Source organism: Channa argus, chromosome 1 (assembly GCF_033026475.1).
Source record: "Channa argus isolate prfri chromosome 1, Channa argus male v1.0, whole genome shotgun sequence".
Lineage (NCBI taxonomy): Eukaryota > Metazoa > Chordata > Actinopteri > Anabantiformes > Channidae > Channa > Channa argus.
The window spans coordinates 3,509,653-3,527,709 of record NC_090197.1 but is presented as its reverse complement, the minus strand read 5'-3'; the positions used below and the strand labels follow the sequence as shown (position 1 = coordinate 3,527,709).

Here is an 18,057-nt window from a genome sequence, read left to right as displayed (position 1 = left end):
CTGTTTGTTTCATTAACTAATGTATTAGTTTTTTTAATACATTTACTGAGCAGATTCATGAATCGTGCTGAGCAAAAAAGCAAAGACCTTTCATAAATATTAATATAAACACACAAATGCACTCTTTACGACTCTTCCACAGGCTACTTTTCTTAGTTTTGTAATTTCGATTTATCCTGTGAGTTCAGTGTCGCCACAGCGGATCATTGTCCGCATGTTGGTTTGAGACAGTTTTTACGCCGGACGCCCTTCCTGACACAACCCTCCCATTTGGAATTTAAAAAGCAGCCAAGCAGTTCTTTTTGCCAATATTCTGGTTGGAGAATTTCATTTATCTACTACTGATAAGCTGGAAAACCAACTCATTTAACTGCCTTTTTATTAGGGTCACAGTTTTTTGTTGGGTTCAGTGTGTTTCATTGATGCGGCGAAAAGGGTTAAAAAACATAAGGAAGATAACTCAAAAACACTTTGTGTAGAGGTAAAAGAACCCGACTTGACTAATAGGAACATGCTTCAGGGTCGTGTACAGGATGTCTGGACAGAGTAGGAAGTAATAATCCAGTGAGGGAGTAGACACATTTTTGGACAGGCCCCAAAGGATGTTACGTATGTTACAAAATAAAGCAGAATAAAAAAAACCATAAAACACACCAACAAGACAAGAGTTCACATAAAATTTAAACTTACAACTGAAGGATTAACTGGACAAAAACATGTATTTTATAATAAAAAAAACAACACACTGCTTGAGCAGAATTGAAATTTGTGCTACTTGCAAGGTTTTATCTCCAGCAAATGTAGAAATTTTGCGAACTTGCAAACCTGTGTCTTAAGAATTGTTCCAAAAAGCTGCATGTTGGAGGAAATGCAAACTGATTGTGTTTTCTAAAATAACTAGGACATTTTGTTAATGTTTATATTTTGCAAGCTGCAAATCTTGATCTGAAATTTTGCCAAAATATCCGATTTCGCAGTAATATCCGCGCGCAGTGGCTGCAGCGCTGCTTAACAGGTCTCTCATGCTGTTGGGACCCTGCTAGCATCTGTTTAACGTTAGGGAAAGATTGGGGTCTAGTTTAACCCAGAAAAAGCTCACGGAGACTGCGACATCTTCCCCCAAAGTTAAACCACCCACTGGCCTAATTATACACAGCGATTTAAGGAGTTCAGAAAACAATCCGGCTAAAAAAGGTGATAACTGAAAACTGTTGGCATCAAATCTTATCCTAAAATCATCCTGATTAGTTACTGTAAATCTATACAAAATAGTTTTGGTGTATGTGAAGATCCACTGAATGACAATGCTCGCTACTAATTAAGCAACTGGGTTTGTCTCTAAAATCAAGTTCTTTCTAGAGGACAGTAGCTACTTTGTTATATGAGTAAACCTACATATCATCAGAATCAGTCAGAAATACTTTATTAATCCCTGAGGGGAGTTTGTTTTCGTCCCAGATGCTCCGCGCCAGAGTAGGAAATTGTGGATAAGATCATAATACCTAAAGATAGAAAGAGATTAAGATAAAAATGAAGTGAAATCCGTCTGTTGCTCTCAGTCCACTGCCCCCGGACGCAACAGGAAACAGAATCACACAGGCAACCCCAGACTCATAAAACATTCCCAGCACGGTTCTACAGATGTTAAAAGACCTGAGCCTCCTCAGAAAATAGAGGCAGCTCTATTACTAATAGCCAGCAGTGCCTCGGCCCTTAGATCCACAACCAGTTCTTTTGTCTTTCCCACATTGAGCTGCAAAGTTATCACCCTCACTGATACATCTAAATATGGCTGAGTCATCAGAAAACTGAAGGTGGCATAACTCAGTCTGGTAGCTGAAGTCTGTGGTATAATGGGTGAAGAGGAAGGGAGAGGGGACTGTCCCTTGTGGGGACCCAGTGTTACTCTCACTCTGTCTGACACACTGTGGTCAGATAGTCAACAACCCAGGAAACAGTGGGAGGACGCACCTGCATCGCTGTCAGCTTCTCGGCCAGAAGAGCTGATGGTGTTAACCCCAAGCTGTCACGATCTGGCCCTCAGTTCCACTTCCTGCCTGGGGCTTTTATTTTGCAGCCTATTCTCCAACTTCCTGTCCCAGGTCGTTTCAGCAGCTTTACCTTTCCTTATCAGTCTTTATTGTTTACACCTGTTTCGCTCACTATTAAGGTCCAGCTTTTCCCACAGTTCCCTGCCAGATCCTCATCTCGCTCCCTGCCTACACATCAAACTCATGAGTTACCTGACCCGTGTTATTACCTGAGTAATCCTGACTCCTGTGAAGTCTGGAGTCTCTTTCCTGGCAACTTTGGTCTGAGGTTTGGTGTGTTGCTGTTAATTTTGTGTCTCTAGTCGTTTCCCAACTGTTAATTTAGGTTTGCGGTGTACAGCTTCTGTTGAAATCCCATAAGAGATTCTGAGACAGATAAAGACCATTATGAAAATGACTAGACTAAATCATAACACAAGCTTTCTTCAGATATAATGGCGCTTTAATATTTTCTATGAGTTCACTTTTTGAAAAAAAAGTGTGCTGCTTCTGACATTATTCTGAATCTGTAAAAAAAAAAATTAATAAATAAATGTTGATTATTCTTTGTTGAGCTGACTGAATAAAGTCAACTGTTAAAAAGTCCATGACATATTTTCACATTAGACTTTAAAAGCAAAACTCAAATGTTTCAATGTTTTGATGTTTATGCCTCTGAGTCAATGTGAAGAGTCATCAATTGTTTTTTAACAGTATGTTAATATGTAGAAAAGTAGAGTGGAAAATCCGCATATGTTGCAGAAACCACATAGGAGTTCTACACATACTTGTCGCCCCCCACAGATAATTTTCACAATAATGAATAAATGACATGTGAAAGATTACACAGTCCTTCATACTAAACGGGCAGCATTGTGATTTAGTGTGTGCGATGAATCATTTAAATCCTTCAAAACACTGAAGTGATCTCCATCTTAAATGTCTCCAGTTTCCCCTGACGTTTACGGTTCCAGTTACACTTTCAAATGAGGTAATATTAAAAATACCATGGCCCAGACATAAATGCCACAAACTATGTCACACATTTTACAGAAAATAAACAGTCCAGTGGTTAGGGAGCATGATGATTGGACTCGAGTGACCTTAAAAGGACACATTGTCCAATAGGTCCAGACTTCCCCTGTTAAACAGTGATGTATGCATCAGAGTAAGAAGGAATCATGTTATGCTCATGTTATGTATCCATCGTGCCTAGTTTAACAGCTTGGGTTATGACATGGGGGTTGCTGCCATTGGTCGACACTATTTGCCCCCAAAACTAAGTCATCGGACCACCTGAATGTGGTGAATGACCAGATTTAACCCATCAGTGGGTTTCTTCCTATTTAAAGATAACAATGATTCACTGAGCTCAAAGGGTGGCCGAGCATTTCAGCGGGTATGAGACATCAGGGTTTGGCCGTCATAGATTCCTGACCTTGCCCCCCACTAAGAATCTCATGCATGCCATCATCAGTAGGAGGGATAAGATAGCATAGGGTTCAAACTGAAAACACAAGTAAAGTCATTTTATCATTTAAAACAACAAGCTACAATGGGGAATCGTATTACAAATTAATCTAGCAGTAATATGCACTTGCTACCAAAAGCACATCCTCACATTGAAGAGTTATCATTTATTTGTGTTTATGGGAAACTAGTCATTTTCAAAATGGTCTTTATCTGTCTCAAAATCTCTTATGGGATTTTATCATCCTCTGTCCCTGGTTCTTTTTCTCTCGGCAATGATTTTTGTGCTGACACAAAGTGAGACGAGGCTTTAAAAACAACACTGGAGTACACACGAGGTTACGGGGGTTATCCATAAATAGCTTGGTTCCTCATCAATCTAAAACTGGAAAGTGCAAAGTGGGGGTCCTATTGCTCTTGTGGGAGAGATGTTGTTGTGGGGGAGACAGTTGGTCTTTAGATTTCTCACTTCCCTGGAGACCTGTTGGGTCTTTTGATGCACTTAAAAATCACAACCCACTGTTTCTGAACTATGCAGAATCTCCACTTCTCTAATGTAATAGTGATGTGAACTGCAGTACTTTGACCCTTCTTTGTTTCTTCCTTTTACAACACAGACATGAATAAAGAATCTACAGGTCAGATGTCAGATGTCTCTTTAATCTAAGACACGTTATGATATGGCTCAGATTAGTAACAGTTTGCTGTAGAGAGTTGTTTGAAATCATTTAGTGTATGTGATTGTAACTAACATGTTGGCTGCAAAATGCTCATGGTTGACAAAGTCTGATGCTTTTCATACATTTTTGCTTCAAAGGGTTTGGATGAGAGTATCTCTGAACCCAGCTGCACCAGTGTGGCACCAGAAGTGCTTCCTCGTGCTCTTTCACAGCAGCTGATGCAAGCGAATACCTGTAAAAAGTCTAATTGTGTTGCCTGGATTTGGTTCTTTTGTTTCACCTTGAGGAAACAACATGTTTCAATAAACCAGTTGGGAACAGTCAGTGTAAACTCTTCCCCTGAGGCTGTAATCATGAGGATGCCGGTTTATAATGTTTCTCCTTGTCTTAGATTCTTGCTGCCTTGTACCTCACTTGCAAGTCGCTTTGGATAAAAGCGTCTGCTAAATGACTAAATGTTAATGTTTTGATAAAAAAAGCAAACGATAAAACATCAATTAAGGGAATGCTTTGCTGTTCATCCTGCATAATGAAAGACAGAAATATTTTTAAGGAAGCTGCACCAGTACTTCAAAATTAACGGGAAATCCGCTAAGGAAGAGATTAGATGCAAGAACAACACGTCACATGAATGAGATACACTGGAAACCTCAATGTGATGAGCTGATGACAGTTCAAGTCAAGAGCTTTTGGGTTTACAGTGTGTCACAGAACAAATGGCTTCTTAACTCCCCCATGAGCATTTTCAAGTGCAATGGCCTGCGCTGACGTTTCCAGAGAAAACTGGAAACGTCAGCGCAGGTAACAGGAAAACTGGAGCGTTTGCGTTATTGCAACAATAACTCAGGTCGGGTCTTACTCAGGGTTTGTAGACAGAAGCATGGAATCAAATTTAAAATGAGCAAATGTCTTCAGTCATAGGTTCATTCATAGCATTTGTGGGTCCTATTTTTCAGACTTGGGCTAAAAAGCACTCGTGTGCTTCTTTGTAAGGGAGTGTCAACTTGTGTGGGATGAGTGCATCTGAGAATCACCACCACAGAAACTGTGACTCTGCAGGTCCGAAACTGCTGAAACTTGTACAATTAAGTCTTTTAGAAAAAACTTTATCCGATGCTAAGTTTGGGACAACTTTGTGGTTCATGGTCTTTCCCAAAGGAAATTTTGACACGTAATTAGACGGACCGGGTGTGGACGACCACTCTACCAACTGAGCTCCGGCTGCAAAGGCTAGTTACAAATGGGAGATCAACAAACGATGAACAAATGGATGGAAATGTGGTTGAAGAAAGAAGCAGGTGCAGACAGAGGAGTTTTATTTATCATGTTTGAGAAACTGGGCTGCTGGATTTGTCAGGGGTCAGTCACTTCTTACACAAACACTATGGGAAAGTAGAGACTTCCTGAATTTTACTCGCGGCCACAAACACAGGGTCAGTGTTTGTGTTTTTAAAGCAGGAAATGTCAGTGAGTGAGGGGGGAATTTCCCCCTATTTCAAAAAGAATAACTTTTTGTGCGTGAACACAAACACCGGTTGGGTGAATGCTCCCTATTTCGACATGTGCACTTGATTTAATCATTGCAGCACTGAGCCATTTGGCCGTGCACTGTAAAGCTGCCAGCCAGGAAACCAAACAAAGCAGAAAAACAATGGTTACCGGATTCATTATGACAGTACGTTTTTTTTTTTTTCTCTTGTTGGACGACTCATGCACCGTGTCTAGTTCCAGGTAATGCCACTGAAAACTCTGAATTCAGGAAATCCGTCATGAACTTCAGGTCAGGCTTTATGACTCGAACATGAGGCAAGTGACTGAACAATGTGAGGTAAAGTGTGAATTTTAAATAGTACTGCTGTGCACTTACACTATGTGGCCAAAAGTATTTGCTGACCCATCCAAATAAATGAATTCAGGTGCACAAAGCAAGGTCCATAAAGACTTGGATGAGTGGGTTTGGTGTGGAAGAACTTGACTGGCCTGCACAGAGTCCTGACCTCAACCCGATAGAACACCTGTGTATTATGTATTTCATAAACACACTTCCCAGAAGAGTTGAAGCTGTTATAGCTGCAAAGGGCAGACGTCATATTAAACCCTATGGATTAAGAATTGGATGTCACTAAAGTTCATATGGGTCTAAAGGCAGGTGAGCGAATACTAGTGTATATTCACCCATTCACACTCACAATCTCTCACACACACACACACACACACACACACTTTGTTATCTCTACACTAAGCAAATCATGCAACCACAGACATACCAGACTACTAAACTACTAAAAACATCACACACGGTGCGGCTGAAGGTTGAGTTGAGTATTGTAGTGCTATTCAGGAGGGCGAATGAATTCCTCAGTCTAATAGTCCTACATCTTGGTGAGGTAACGTCTTGGACGAGATGGCACCAGCTGATATTCTGCAAAAACCTCCAACCTCATCCAGTAGGATGGACAATTAGTTTCCCATGGAAATAAAAGCGTTTTCCTGGTTAAAATAAAAGCGTTTTCCTGGTTAAAATAAAGCGTTTTCCTGGTTACAATAAAGCGTTTTCCTGGTTAAAATAAAAGTGTTTTCCTGGTTAAAATAAAAGTGTTTTCCTGGTTAAAATAAAAGTGTTTTCCTGGTTAAAATAAAAGTGTTTTCCTGGTTAAAATAAAGCGTTTTCCTGGTTAAAATATAAGTGTTTTCCTGGTTAAAATAAAAGTGTTTTCCTGGTTACAATAAAAGCGTTTTCCTGGTTACAATAAAAGCGTTTTCCTGGTTACAATAAAAGTGTTTTCCTGGTTAAAATAAAAGTGTTTTCCTGGTTAAAATAAAGCGTTTTCCTAGTTAAAATATAAGTGTTTTCCTGGTTAAAATAAAAGTGTTTTCCTGGTTACAATAAAAGCGTTTTCCTGGTTACAATAAAAGTGTTTTCCTGGTTAAAATAAAAGTGTTTTCCTGGTTAAAATAAAGCGTTTTCCTAGTTAAAATATAAGTGTTTTCCTGGTTAAAATAAAAGTGTTTTCCTGGTTAAAATAAAAGTGTTTTCCTGGTTACAATAAAAGCGTTTTCCTGGTTACAATAAAGCGTTTTCCTGGTTAAAATAAAGCAGGGTCCTAGTTAAGCTGGAGGAAAGCGCCCGACTTATTTGTTATTGTAACATAAAGGCCATACAGGTGGTCTCATGGGCCTCCGTCAGATGGACATGTTTTTAATTTACATTTTTCTAATAATTTAAGGAGGAGACTATAGTGTCTGCATAACATAACCTGTGCACATTTTTGTTTTAAATACACACATCACACAGCTCCACAATGAGTAAAGGTCTCACACACGCAAACACACACACCCCCACACACGTCCTTCCATGGAGTAACACAAGAGAAACATAATGAAGCAACATGTTACAGTGCCTTGCAAAATTATTCATACGCCTTTTCTACATTTTGTCACGTTGCATCACCAACATAAATGCATTGTGTTGGGATTTTACGTGATAGACCAACACAAAGTGGCACATAACTGTGAAGTGAAAGAAAATGTATTACAAATAAATAAAAGTATGCTGTGGGTTTGTATTAAGCCCCCTTTACTCTGATACCACCAACTAAAATCCAGTGGAAACAATTGTCTTCAGAAGTCCCCTGTGTGTAATCTAATCTCAGTATGTTGACAGCTGTTCTGTGAAGCCCTTTGTTAGAGAACATTGGTGACAAACATCATGAAGGAACACAGCAGACCGGTCAGGGACAAAGTTGTGGAGACGTTTGAAGCAGGCTGAGGTTATAAGCTTTGAACATCTCATGGAGCACTGTACAATGTATCATCTGAAAATGGAAATCACAGATGCTCTTCATCCAATCTGACTGAGCTTGAGCTAATATTACAAAGAAGAATGTGCCCAAGTTTCATTTGTCTAGATGTGCAAAGCGGATAGAGACATACTCCTAAAGAACTGCAGCTGTAATTGCAGCAAAAGCTGGTTTTACAAAGCATTGACTCAGGGCGAATACAAATACACAACTACACTTTTCAGATATTTGTTTTTTAAAAAAAAAAACATTTAGCATTTTCCTTTCACTTCACAACTTTGTGTCAATCACATAAAATATGTCAACAAAGAAAACTATGTGTATGATAAATGTCTGTGACTTTTGTTACATCAGTCCTGATTTAGCGCCTTAAACCACATGTGCTTGGCCCAAACCCATTCAAACCACCATGTTGCCACCATTGTTACACAATGTTTTAAACATGTGTGCAGTTGCAGTTTAGCTGTAAATTTAATTCAAATCAATGGAAAAACACACAACAAAAACTATCATGTGGATAATAAAATATAGAACCTGCAACAGACTCCACATATTTTAACCAGGGGACAAACCTTCTGTTCCTTCTACTGTAGCTACTGTGTGCAGCTCACTCTCTGAGCCACATTTCACGTCTGACAAATGTCTTTCCTGGACGTCTTTTACGATGGCAACATGCCAGCATCAGTGTTTACTGGGTAAACCACACCGGCGCTGAAGCTTTTCTCCCCATTGTTCGAAGTGTTTTGAGTAAAGTAATTCAATCAAACAAAAACCAGATGGAAAACCACAGTGTTACACAGCAGCATCCTGTGAAATCCATTTCGCAAAGACTTGAGACTGGGGAGGATGTTCACCTTCCAGCAGGACAGAGACCCTAAACATACAGCCAGAGCTACAATGGAACAGTTTAGATCAAAGCACATTCATGTGTTAGAATGAGCCAGTCACAGTCCAGACCGTAAGTCCACTTGAGAATTTGTGGTGAGACTTGAAAATTGCTGTTCACAGATAATCTCCATCCAATCTGACTGAGCTTGAGCTATTTTACAAAGAAGAATGTGCACAATTTTCATTTGTCTAGATGTGCAAAGCGAATAGAGACATAGTCTCCACAAGACTTGCAGCTGTAAATGCAGGAAAACCTGTCACCTGTCAAAGATTAAACTACTACTAGTCTACATACACTCATAAAGAAAACGATGTGTATGATAAATGTCTGTGACTTTTGTTACATCAGTCCTGATTTAGCGCCTTAAACCAGATCCACATGTGCTTGGCCCAAACCCATTCAAACCACCATGTTGCCACCGTTGTAACACAATGTTTTAAACATGTGTGCAGTTGCAGTTTAGCTGTAAATTTAATTTAAATCAAGGGAAAACACACACAACAAAATGTATCATGTGGATAATAAAATACAGAACCTGCAACAGACTCCACGTATTTTAACCAGGGGACAAACCTTCTGTTCCTTCTACTGTAGCTACTGTGTGCAGCTCACTCTCTGAGCCACATTTCACGACTGACAAATGTCTTTCCTGGACGTCTTTTACGATGGCAACACAGGAGCATCAGTGTTTACTGGGTAAACCACACCGGCGCTGAAGCTTTTCTCCCCATTGTTCGAAGTGTTTTGAGTAAAGTAATTCAATCAAACAAAAACCAGATGGAAAACCACAGTGTTACACAGCAGCATCCTGTGAAATCCATTTTCTGCCAAATCACGCTGGCATAAACTAAGTGGACTATATGAGACAAAATTAGCAAAAAGCATAAAGTAAATTCACATTATTGACACTGGATTGTTGTTTCTGTTTGCTGAGTGTCTGGAGAACACGTCAAACTCACCATCACATTCGACCTTCAACCTTTAACGCATGGATTAAGATACTTCTCCCAAGTATTTACATATTTCTACATACATCACACACACACACACACACACACAAAAAAAACATAAAACAGACGCAATGATTTGCAAATCTCACCAAACCATATACATCACATGTTGAAACATTTCAGATGCGAAAACCAAGTAATTTTCCCATTTCATGGAAAATATTGAGGTTAGGGTTGGTGAGCATTATAGGGAGGGTGACAAATCATACTAAGAGTTTCCTATAACACACTGTGTTTCGTTTAAATGGATCCACCCAATCCAAATCTGGATATCCCCCCACCCATGCTGCGGCTTTACTCATGGTAAAGCCACTAATACTCCACTTATAGTCCTAACTGTGCCACACCTTTGAAAACGTCTGTTTAAGGTCACAGTCAGTAGTAAGGAGGCCAAGAGGAGCGTGGATCACAGAGGAGCACAAACTAGGGATTCCCCTTTCTAGCTGTCTGGATTAGGATTAGAATAAGAATAATCCAAGTACTTGTAACTTTTGGTTTCTGAGCATCTTCTTGCTAAACGCGACATATTCTCCTTCTTGTTTTCAACTCTATTTACTGGAAATAACTCGTTTTAGTCCAACCATCCCTTAAAGTAACTTGGGCCTCCTGTTTCCGCTTGCCGACCTGCTCCACTTGCTGCACCTGCTGCTTTACGTTACTACTAAGGGAGTCATCCAATGAAAGTAAAATATGTGAGCACACCTGTATGGGCACTGTTAACAATCAAAGATGAACCCGGAAAATCTCCTGAATTGAAAGTAGTAAATTACTTTCTTATTGATTGTCCTGTCAAATACTGCCAAAGGCAAATAAACTCTTTATGGCGTAGATTTGCGAGCCCAGGATTTTGTCTGTCAGGCAGCTTGGTCGTTCATATTTAGGTGACGTCCCCTGTAAAAGAAAAATCTCAGACATGTTTGTGTTACGCCTGCCTCAATTTAGCCACAGACAGGATTCTGAATCTGAACTCAGGCTGCATGAGTTCATCTGCATATTTTTTTATCGCTGCACCACAACAAATTCGAAAAGACATAGGTTTTTTTTTTTTCCTCCTTTCGGCTTATCCTGCGAGTTCAGGTTCGCCACAGTGGATCATTTGTCTACATGATTTGGCACAGTTTTTTTTTCTACCTTCCTGACGCAACCCTCCCCATTTTCGGCCGAGCTTGGGACTGGCACTGCGTGGCTGGGGATGGGGACGGGCTGTTGGGGGTTCGTTGTCTTGCCCAGGGACACTTCGACATGTGGTCGGGAAAAGCGGGGCGAGTGGCTCCGACGCTGTGGCCGGTGGACGGCCACTCTACCAACTGAGCCACTGCCTCCCCGAAAACCCATTTATGCATATTTGCCTTAAATGTTTACTGAACCGCAAATGATATATATTTTTTAAACAGTGCACACCTTTATCTTTTTAATAAAAAAAAAAACAAAAAACAACAATTTATTTTGGTTAAAATTTACTAATCGATACATTTTTAACAAAATAAATTTACTTCCAGTAGATGTTGTAATAATCACCGAGTTTTGATGGTAATGACTTCCCTCTGTGCCAGTAAAGCCGTCTTTCATCTTTAGCAGACGGGTTTTCTTTCTGGAAAGAACTGGGGAAGGAAGTCCTCATTCAGAGAAGCTAATACCAGTTTATGGGACTTCCTGCTGAGAAAACACACATGCACACACCACAAATAACTACATATTATTAAATCCTTTGAACTTATAGATATGTAGCAGCTAGTTAACGTCATCTTCAGCCATATTCATGCCAGTAAAAATATTATCATTAGTTGCCTTAAAGAATGCAAAGTCTCCGTGTTAACTGTTGGGGGACACAGTTAACACAGAAATTGAAATTTGTGGTGTGAAAATTTGACAATGTTTTACCTGCACACGCAGTAGTAATAGCGTCACTGTAAACACATCGAGTGGACATAATAAGCAGGACGTTTGTTTGCATTTATTACATTTATCATCCCTAATATAATAAATCCATGCAAAGTTTCTCCGTGATAGGAGAGAATTTTCCTAAACAACCTGATCACTGGTGCATTCACCCATGAGAGGACTGTGGGTTGGCTTCCAGCACAAGTATGTGACAAAAGACACATTACAGGTAATTAAGCTGTTTAGCAGGTGATTTGGAAAACCCTGTTTTGTGCATGACCACAATGAGTGTTAGACAAAAACTTCCAAAAGAATGTCATAGGATTGTATTGTAACATACACAATGAGTCAAAGGGGAGCTCATTCATTTTGTATTTCTCTTTGCTATTTGGGCTTATTGGAACTTCATAAGTATAAAAACTAAGCATCACTGCATCATGATGTTCTTTAATGTACCGCATATTGTAGCTATGTAGTATCATAGCATCAGAGCAATCTGAAATCATTTTCATCAAATCTTTATCTATGTACTGTTCTAAATAGTTCAGTGTAAGTGTGCGTATACGTGGCCAAGAGGTCTCAGTTAAGTAGAATTAACTACTATGGAAATATAACCCAAAATGTGATGTACACGCATGTGGACACCAGGTGCCAAGAGGTTAAATACAAAATGTGTTTGCTTTGTTGTAATGCAAACCGCATTTCAAGCAGGAGCCAAAACATAACTGGAGCTGACCCCGAAACATGTGGCAGCTGAAGTACAAGTGCCCGTCATTCCTTGATTCAAACTGCTGTTGCTTCGGCGAGTTATTATTATTATTTTACCCAAACCGTGATCTTTGCCAAAAGCTAGTGGTTCGGCTGTGGAGTGAAAAATACGATGCTAAAAAAAGTGGCTAAAAAGTGCTCTGTCTGAGTCGGGCTGCGCTTTTTTTCCAGTCTCTCTGCGGAAGTTAAGCACATGTTCTCAGTTAGGCAACTTATTAACTTATGCAAACTTAGTCTCACATATGTTAAAGCTCATAGTTGCATATCTACAACTTATAGTTCTCTTTCTATCTGTTTGGTGCTAAATCATGCAAAAAAAAAAAAAAAAAAAAAAATCCCGCAGACGGAACATGATCTGTCCATTTTTGCAGATAAAGTTAGCTGGAATTGACAAAGATAGTAAAACAAATAAAGATAAAAATAGGCAGAGAGAATAATTTGTTTTGTAAATGTATTATGCAATCCAGTGCACTGCTGGTGCCCTCATCATGCAAACCATGGTTGAAAGGGGCCTGCTGTTACATAAAATAAGTTAGAATTCTGATATAATTTCCTGCTAATAGCAACATGCAAATACACCTCCCAAAGCAGAAACATTTTGTTCTACGAGTCACATACTAATGGAAAACACATGGATTTCCTAGAACAAAAGGAAGCATTTGAGCCCCCACCTCTTCCCTCCTTCTCACCTGGGGATGATGTGAAGTTCTTTGTTTCACCAATAAGGAACTACTGTAAAGTGATAGCAGTAGATTCCCATAAAAGCCCTGTGTTGAGTTCTGTTGTACAGAGCAAACGAGAATTATGGGCGACACAAAATGAGTTCACATGCAGTACAGAACTAATCATCCCGAATTAGGGGCTAAATTATTACAAGGACACCAATTATCACATGCAGCTCAATGAAACGGACATTTTTGTGAATAAAGGCAAACGGTGTGTGTGTGTGTGTGTGTGTGTGTGTGTTAGCTACTATATTGAACATTTGCAAAGACCAAACAAGTCACATGAGCTTATTACGGTCAAGGAAAACAGGCCACATTGCTGCTAACGCTCCAGAATCATCCAGTATCTGTAACCACATATACTTTTCAGGGTCACGTACTGGCAATTTAGAGTCACCAATTAATCGAACATGCATGTCTTTGGACTGTGGGATGAAACCCACAGACTCCTATCACGATAACATCCCCATGCTGGCAGTAGGAGACCTGTGGTTTACAAGAGGAGTGAAAGAGGCCTTTTGTGTCTTCTCTCTAAAGATGAGGTACAGCCAACACATTCCTGATCCTACAGCTGTGCACACTTTGACGCAAGTGTGCTCAACGACCTTTTGTCCGTTCAGAACAGTCAGAGGACGCTCTATTTCTAACCAGCAGCAAAATTTATTTTTCTTTTGTCTTATTGTTGTTCCACCATAAAGAAACAGGACCAGGTTTCACTTTAAGCCAACGTCATCAAAATAAAATGCTGCGTCACCTCACTTTGGCTTTGTCCTGGTCCTACACAGTGGCACTTAAACGCACCAAACAACCAACTAGCATGTGCATTCTGCACCTGTGTGAGAGGAAGGGAAAGCAGAAGAGCTTGGATGGCGTAGCTTCCAATTTTTACGTGAACTTGTGGTGGTGCTGTTAACACCGCGGCCTTTATTCCTGCACTGATTTTCTGAAGAGCCGACAAACGTGGTCATGCAAGCGACACCAATTCCACGGGCTGAATCCACCTGCTGAGCTAAAATTCTGTTTCCTGGAACCTGAAAGAGAAAAACTAGAGCAGAGAGTCTGCAGCTGTTTTTGTTTTGCTTGTTTTTTCTCCGTGCTTCATTTTAATAGTTGGACATTTTTCTAAAACCACCTGCTGTCTTTAGCTGGAAACTAAAATTACTGTTAATGATTAACATCCTCCCAGCTCGGTCGTGCTTGTGACTGAGAAAAGTCCACTCTGTCTTCAGATTTTAGCCAAGTTCCTCTGTGCAATGATTGAGTTTAGGCTTAAAACCTTCGTCTTTGATAAAGTTTATACTAAGTTATAATCATGCTGCTATAGGCTTAGACTGCTGGGGGACCCCCCTCCCCTTGTCCCTCTCTCCTCTCACCCCACAATTGTCACCACTGTATAACATTAACTGTGTTTTCTTCCGTAGTTGTCTTTCTCCCTCTTTGTCTCTCTGTCCCTCTCTGCAGGTGTCCCCCGGCTTTGAAGCTGTGCGTTTTCCAGCGTGCAGCTACTGGTCCACCTGCCCCATGTTTTGTTGTTGCGTTTGTTTCTCTTTTTCTTATCTCTCTTCACTTTCCACTCACCCAAACTGGTCAAGGCAGATGGCCGCTCACCCTGAGCCTGGTTCTGCTGGAGGTTTCTTCCGTTAAAGGGAGTTTTTCCTCTCCACTGTTGCCTATGGCTTGTTCAAGGGGGAATTGTTGGGTTCTCTTTATATATCTTTATAATCTTGACTTTATTCTGTAAAGTGGCCTGAGATGACTTTGTTGTGAATCAGCGCTATATAAATAAAGTTGAATTTAAATTGAATTGAATATCAAACCACACAGTCAATTCTATTGAGAGGAGCATGGTGATATTTTAATGATTCCACAAACTTGTGATTTGATCAGCAGAACTATTCAAGTGCTGCGACACTTCTTTGGACCATTAAATATAGTTAGCATTATCAAAAGTTGTGCAAACAGGCCTGTTGGTCTATCAAGACCTGTCTCTATGCTACATCCTCCATTTCCAGATAATAGTCAAAAAGTTCTTAAAAATGAAGCAGCCTTTATGTAAATAGGAACCCAATCAGATAAAAGGGAAGCAGCAGCTCTAGATGGAAAGAAATGCTGTCTATTAAAGGAATAATGTCTCCTTTTTGCAAAACTCTACAGGCCTTATCTGTATAATTAGAAAGCCAAATGCCTTCGTCAGGAGACGCGGAGACTGAGACAAGGCTCCAAAACAATGCAGGCAATAACCCTGTTAAATCTAAAATGGTGATTTTTAGGGACCAGGCTCATTTGAAAATATACAGTAAACAATGTGATGCAGGGCAGGAGCTACTGTACATGGTGTAAATCAAGTTCTGCTTGAGGTCTTTAACCAAGCAGAGGATGGTAAAGAGTTTCCATAGGATTTTCACAGTATTGCTGCTGTGAATAAGTTCTGTGCCCGTGTCAGTAAAAATTGCAAGCTAACCATGAATGCGCAAATTTCTTTAATGGGCAGCGGGTGTGTGATATGCTTCCTCATTCATCACTATCACTATCTGCGTCAAGCACTGTCACTGGAGTTAACGTGGGCGTGTTGTTTGAATAAAGCGTGTTTAGAATAGCATTTGTCTGTTTGCACCTACAAAGTGTTTACAGTACTCTGATTAGCTGAACATCAGAGATGAGTCACTTCTTGGGCTCGGGATGTCATTGTTAAGACATTAACAAAAAATTTGATACAATAATACAATATTGTTCAGATCCATGCGCCTTTTGTCAACCGGTGAGTCAAACAAACACGTCGACGTGATGATGCAAAACCTCTGGCTTGGTTTAGCAGTGCGTCTCAGTTACCACCCTACATTGGCATTAGTGTGCGGGTGACATAAATCCTATTATACAAAGGATAAAACACAGGACAATATATCCTCATATAATCGATATTCAAAGGATCGAAAAGTAGTTTCCGAACTTTGTTTTGGCAAAATATGGATGGAATCCTAATCTTTCCTCCGCATTGTGTCTGGAGCAGTGACTCAGTACAGCTAGTGGGATGGGAGTCACAGTTTGGCCTGGATCTATCACCAGCTTCTGCAATTAATCTGCATTTGCTGTCTCTGGTGTCATTGCTGGCCATTATTGACAAAGCTTGAGAGATGCTCAGTTACCACAACATAAAGCCATCATAAATAAAAATACAAATTTTAAGAAGCGAGTAAGTGTTCAAAACACCAACTCTGACCGGGCAAACAACACTGTTCGAAGGACCCAACACACACACACAAGCCTGATGAGTGTAAGTCCTGTCTGCTCTACACATCCGTCCATCGAGTTTTCTCTTGTATCCGTTGTTATGAGCACTGTGGATATGGGTCAGTAGTGACCCGCTAGCTGACTCAGTAGGTCATCATCACAGGACAAATTAGTTTGTCCTAATTTGTAGTTAGACACATAATCAAGAAGGTTGGGAATAGGAAAACATCTTGCTTTGGCATAAAATACATAAAGAACATTGAGTAAACTTACAAGAGTCACCCAGGCTCAACATTGGTCGGCACGTTGATTTATTAATTGGGTTTTTTTACACTGGATGTCCTTCCTATCGCCCTCTCCACTTTCTGCCAGGCTTGAGAATGTTATTTGTCTGGTTATGTCCAGACTCACAAATCCTCCAAAAATCCCCTAATCACTCCACAAATTAATAGAAGATGCTTTAGAAAATCTGCTTTAATGCGGTGACCTGACTCACCCCATTAAAGCAGTGTCGTGCCTCTGCAAGGGGATATTCCTCAAAGAAATCCAAGTTTGACCAGACTTAATCACCTTCGGTAATCATATAGTCAGCACCACCTCATCTGTCTAACTTTCTTTTGACTCGTTGTTGCATCATCTGGGAACATAAATGCAGATGGAGGATGCAAAGAATTCTAAGAGTCATGCAGGTGGAAAAATGCTTTTTTTTTTAGATTTGGTCAAAACTGTAACAGAATGAACTCAGATCCGTGAAAACTGTGTCCAATTAAACACACAACACTAACGGCAAACAGACTCTTAATACGATTCATACGTCGTATCTCACACATCGTGACGTCAACATGCAACTGTCTCTGAAACATCTGAGGGCTTCCTGTATCATTAGCCAAAGACTGTTTCTTCCTACTGACGTCTATTCGTGTTTCCTTTCACAGGCAAAGTGACTTTAAGCTGATGATGATCATGACAGCTCGTTAAAGAAGAAAGAAAAGAAAGTGGAATGTGCATCACTTATCTGGGAAAATAACTTCAAAGAATTCCTCCAGACAAAGGAACATTTTACAACGGGGGCATATCCAGAGGCTGAGCGCTTGGTCAATGTGGAAGTGTGCAACAACAAGGAAACTACAGACTTCACTGATCCTAATAAACTAATTTTGTCATCTTAGTTAGCTTTATGCAGACCGATCATTGTGGTAATATTGTGGGGCCTGCAGATATGAGCTTATGTGGAAGTCAGGCTACATCCCAGCACCTTGGACAGATCAGCTCCTCACTACAGGATTTAAGCTCTTTGCCCTTTTCATTATCAAATCTATGGATTTGGCTACAAAGGACAATGACCAACCTGGTTGTGAATCAACTTCAGATCCACTTTTTAAAAGCCAAGTCACTGGATGAAGGAAGTGAAACAAACTGATGTGCAGCAGTGATGCTGTGTGGGTAACAATCCACTAATACTGTGCATCTGAGTAATCAGCTGCGGGAGGAACAATTCCCAGGATCCTGGAATCCAGAGAAAATACTACATCACCATCTTGTGGATAAGATGAGTATCACAACATTTGACGACTTA

General features: G+C 40.2%; 1 long non-coding RNA gene across 9 annotated transcripts in view; it reads right to left on the bottom strand.

Annotated features, from left to right (window-relative positions):
• LOC137129427 (uncharacterized) overlaps window positions 1-18,057 on the bottom strand; it is a 45,510-nt gene that overhangs the window by 23,488 nt on the left and 3,965 nt on the right. The window contains exons 3-5 of one of the 9 annotated variants that reach the window (XR_010914712.1): window positions 17,830-17,987; window positions 13,218-13,307; window positions 28-11,535 (exon numbers count right to left, since the gene is read on the bottom strand). The exons of 1 other annotated variant lie outside the window; for it this stretch is intronic. This is a non-coding gene — a long non-coding RNA (uncharacterized lncRNA). Of the gene's footprint in view, window positions 1-27; window positions 11,536-13,217; window positions 13,308-17,829; window positions 17,988-18,057 lie in introns of those variants that run through there. 7 more of the 9 variants (XR_010914722.1, XR_010914725.1, XR_010914730.1 and 4 more) reach the window with 7 other exon arrangements.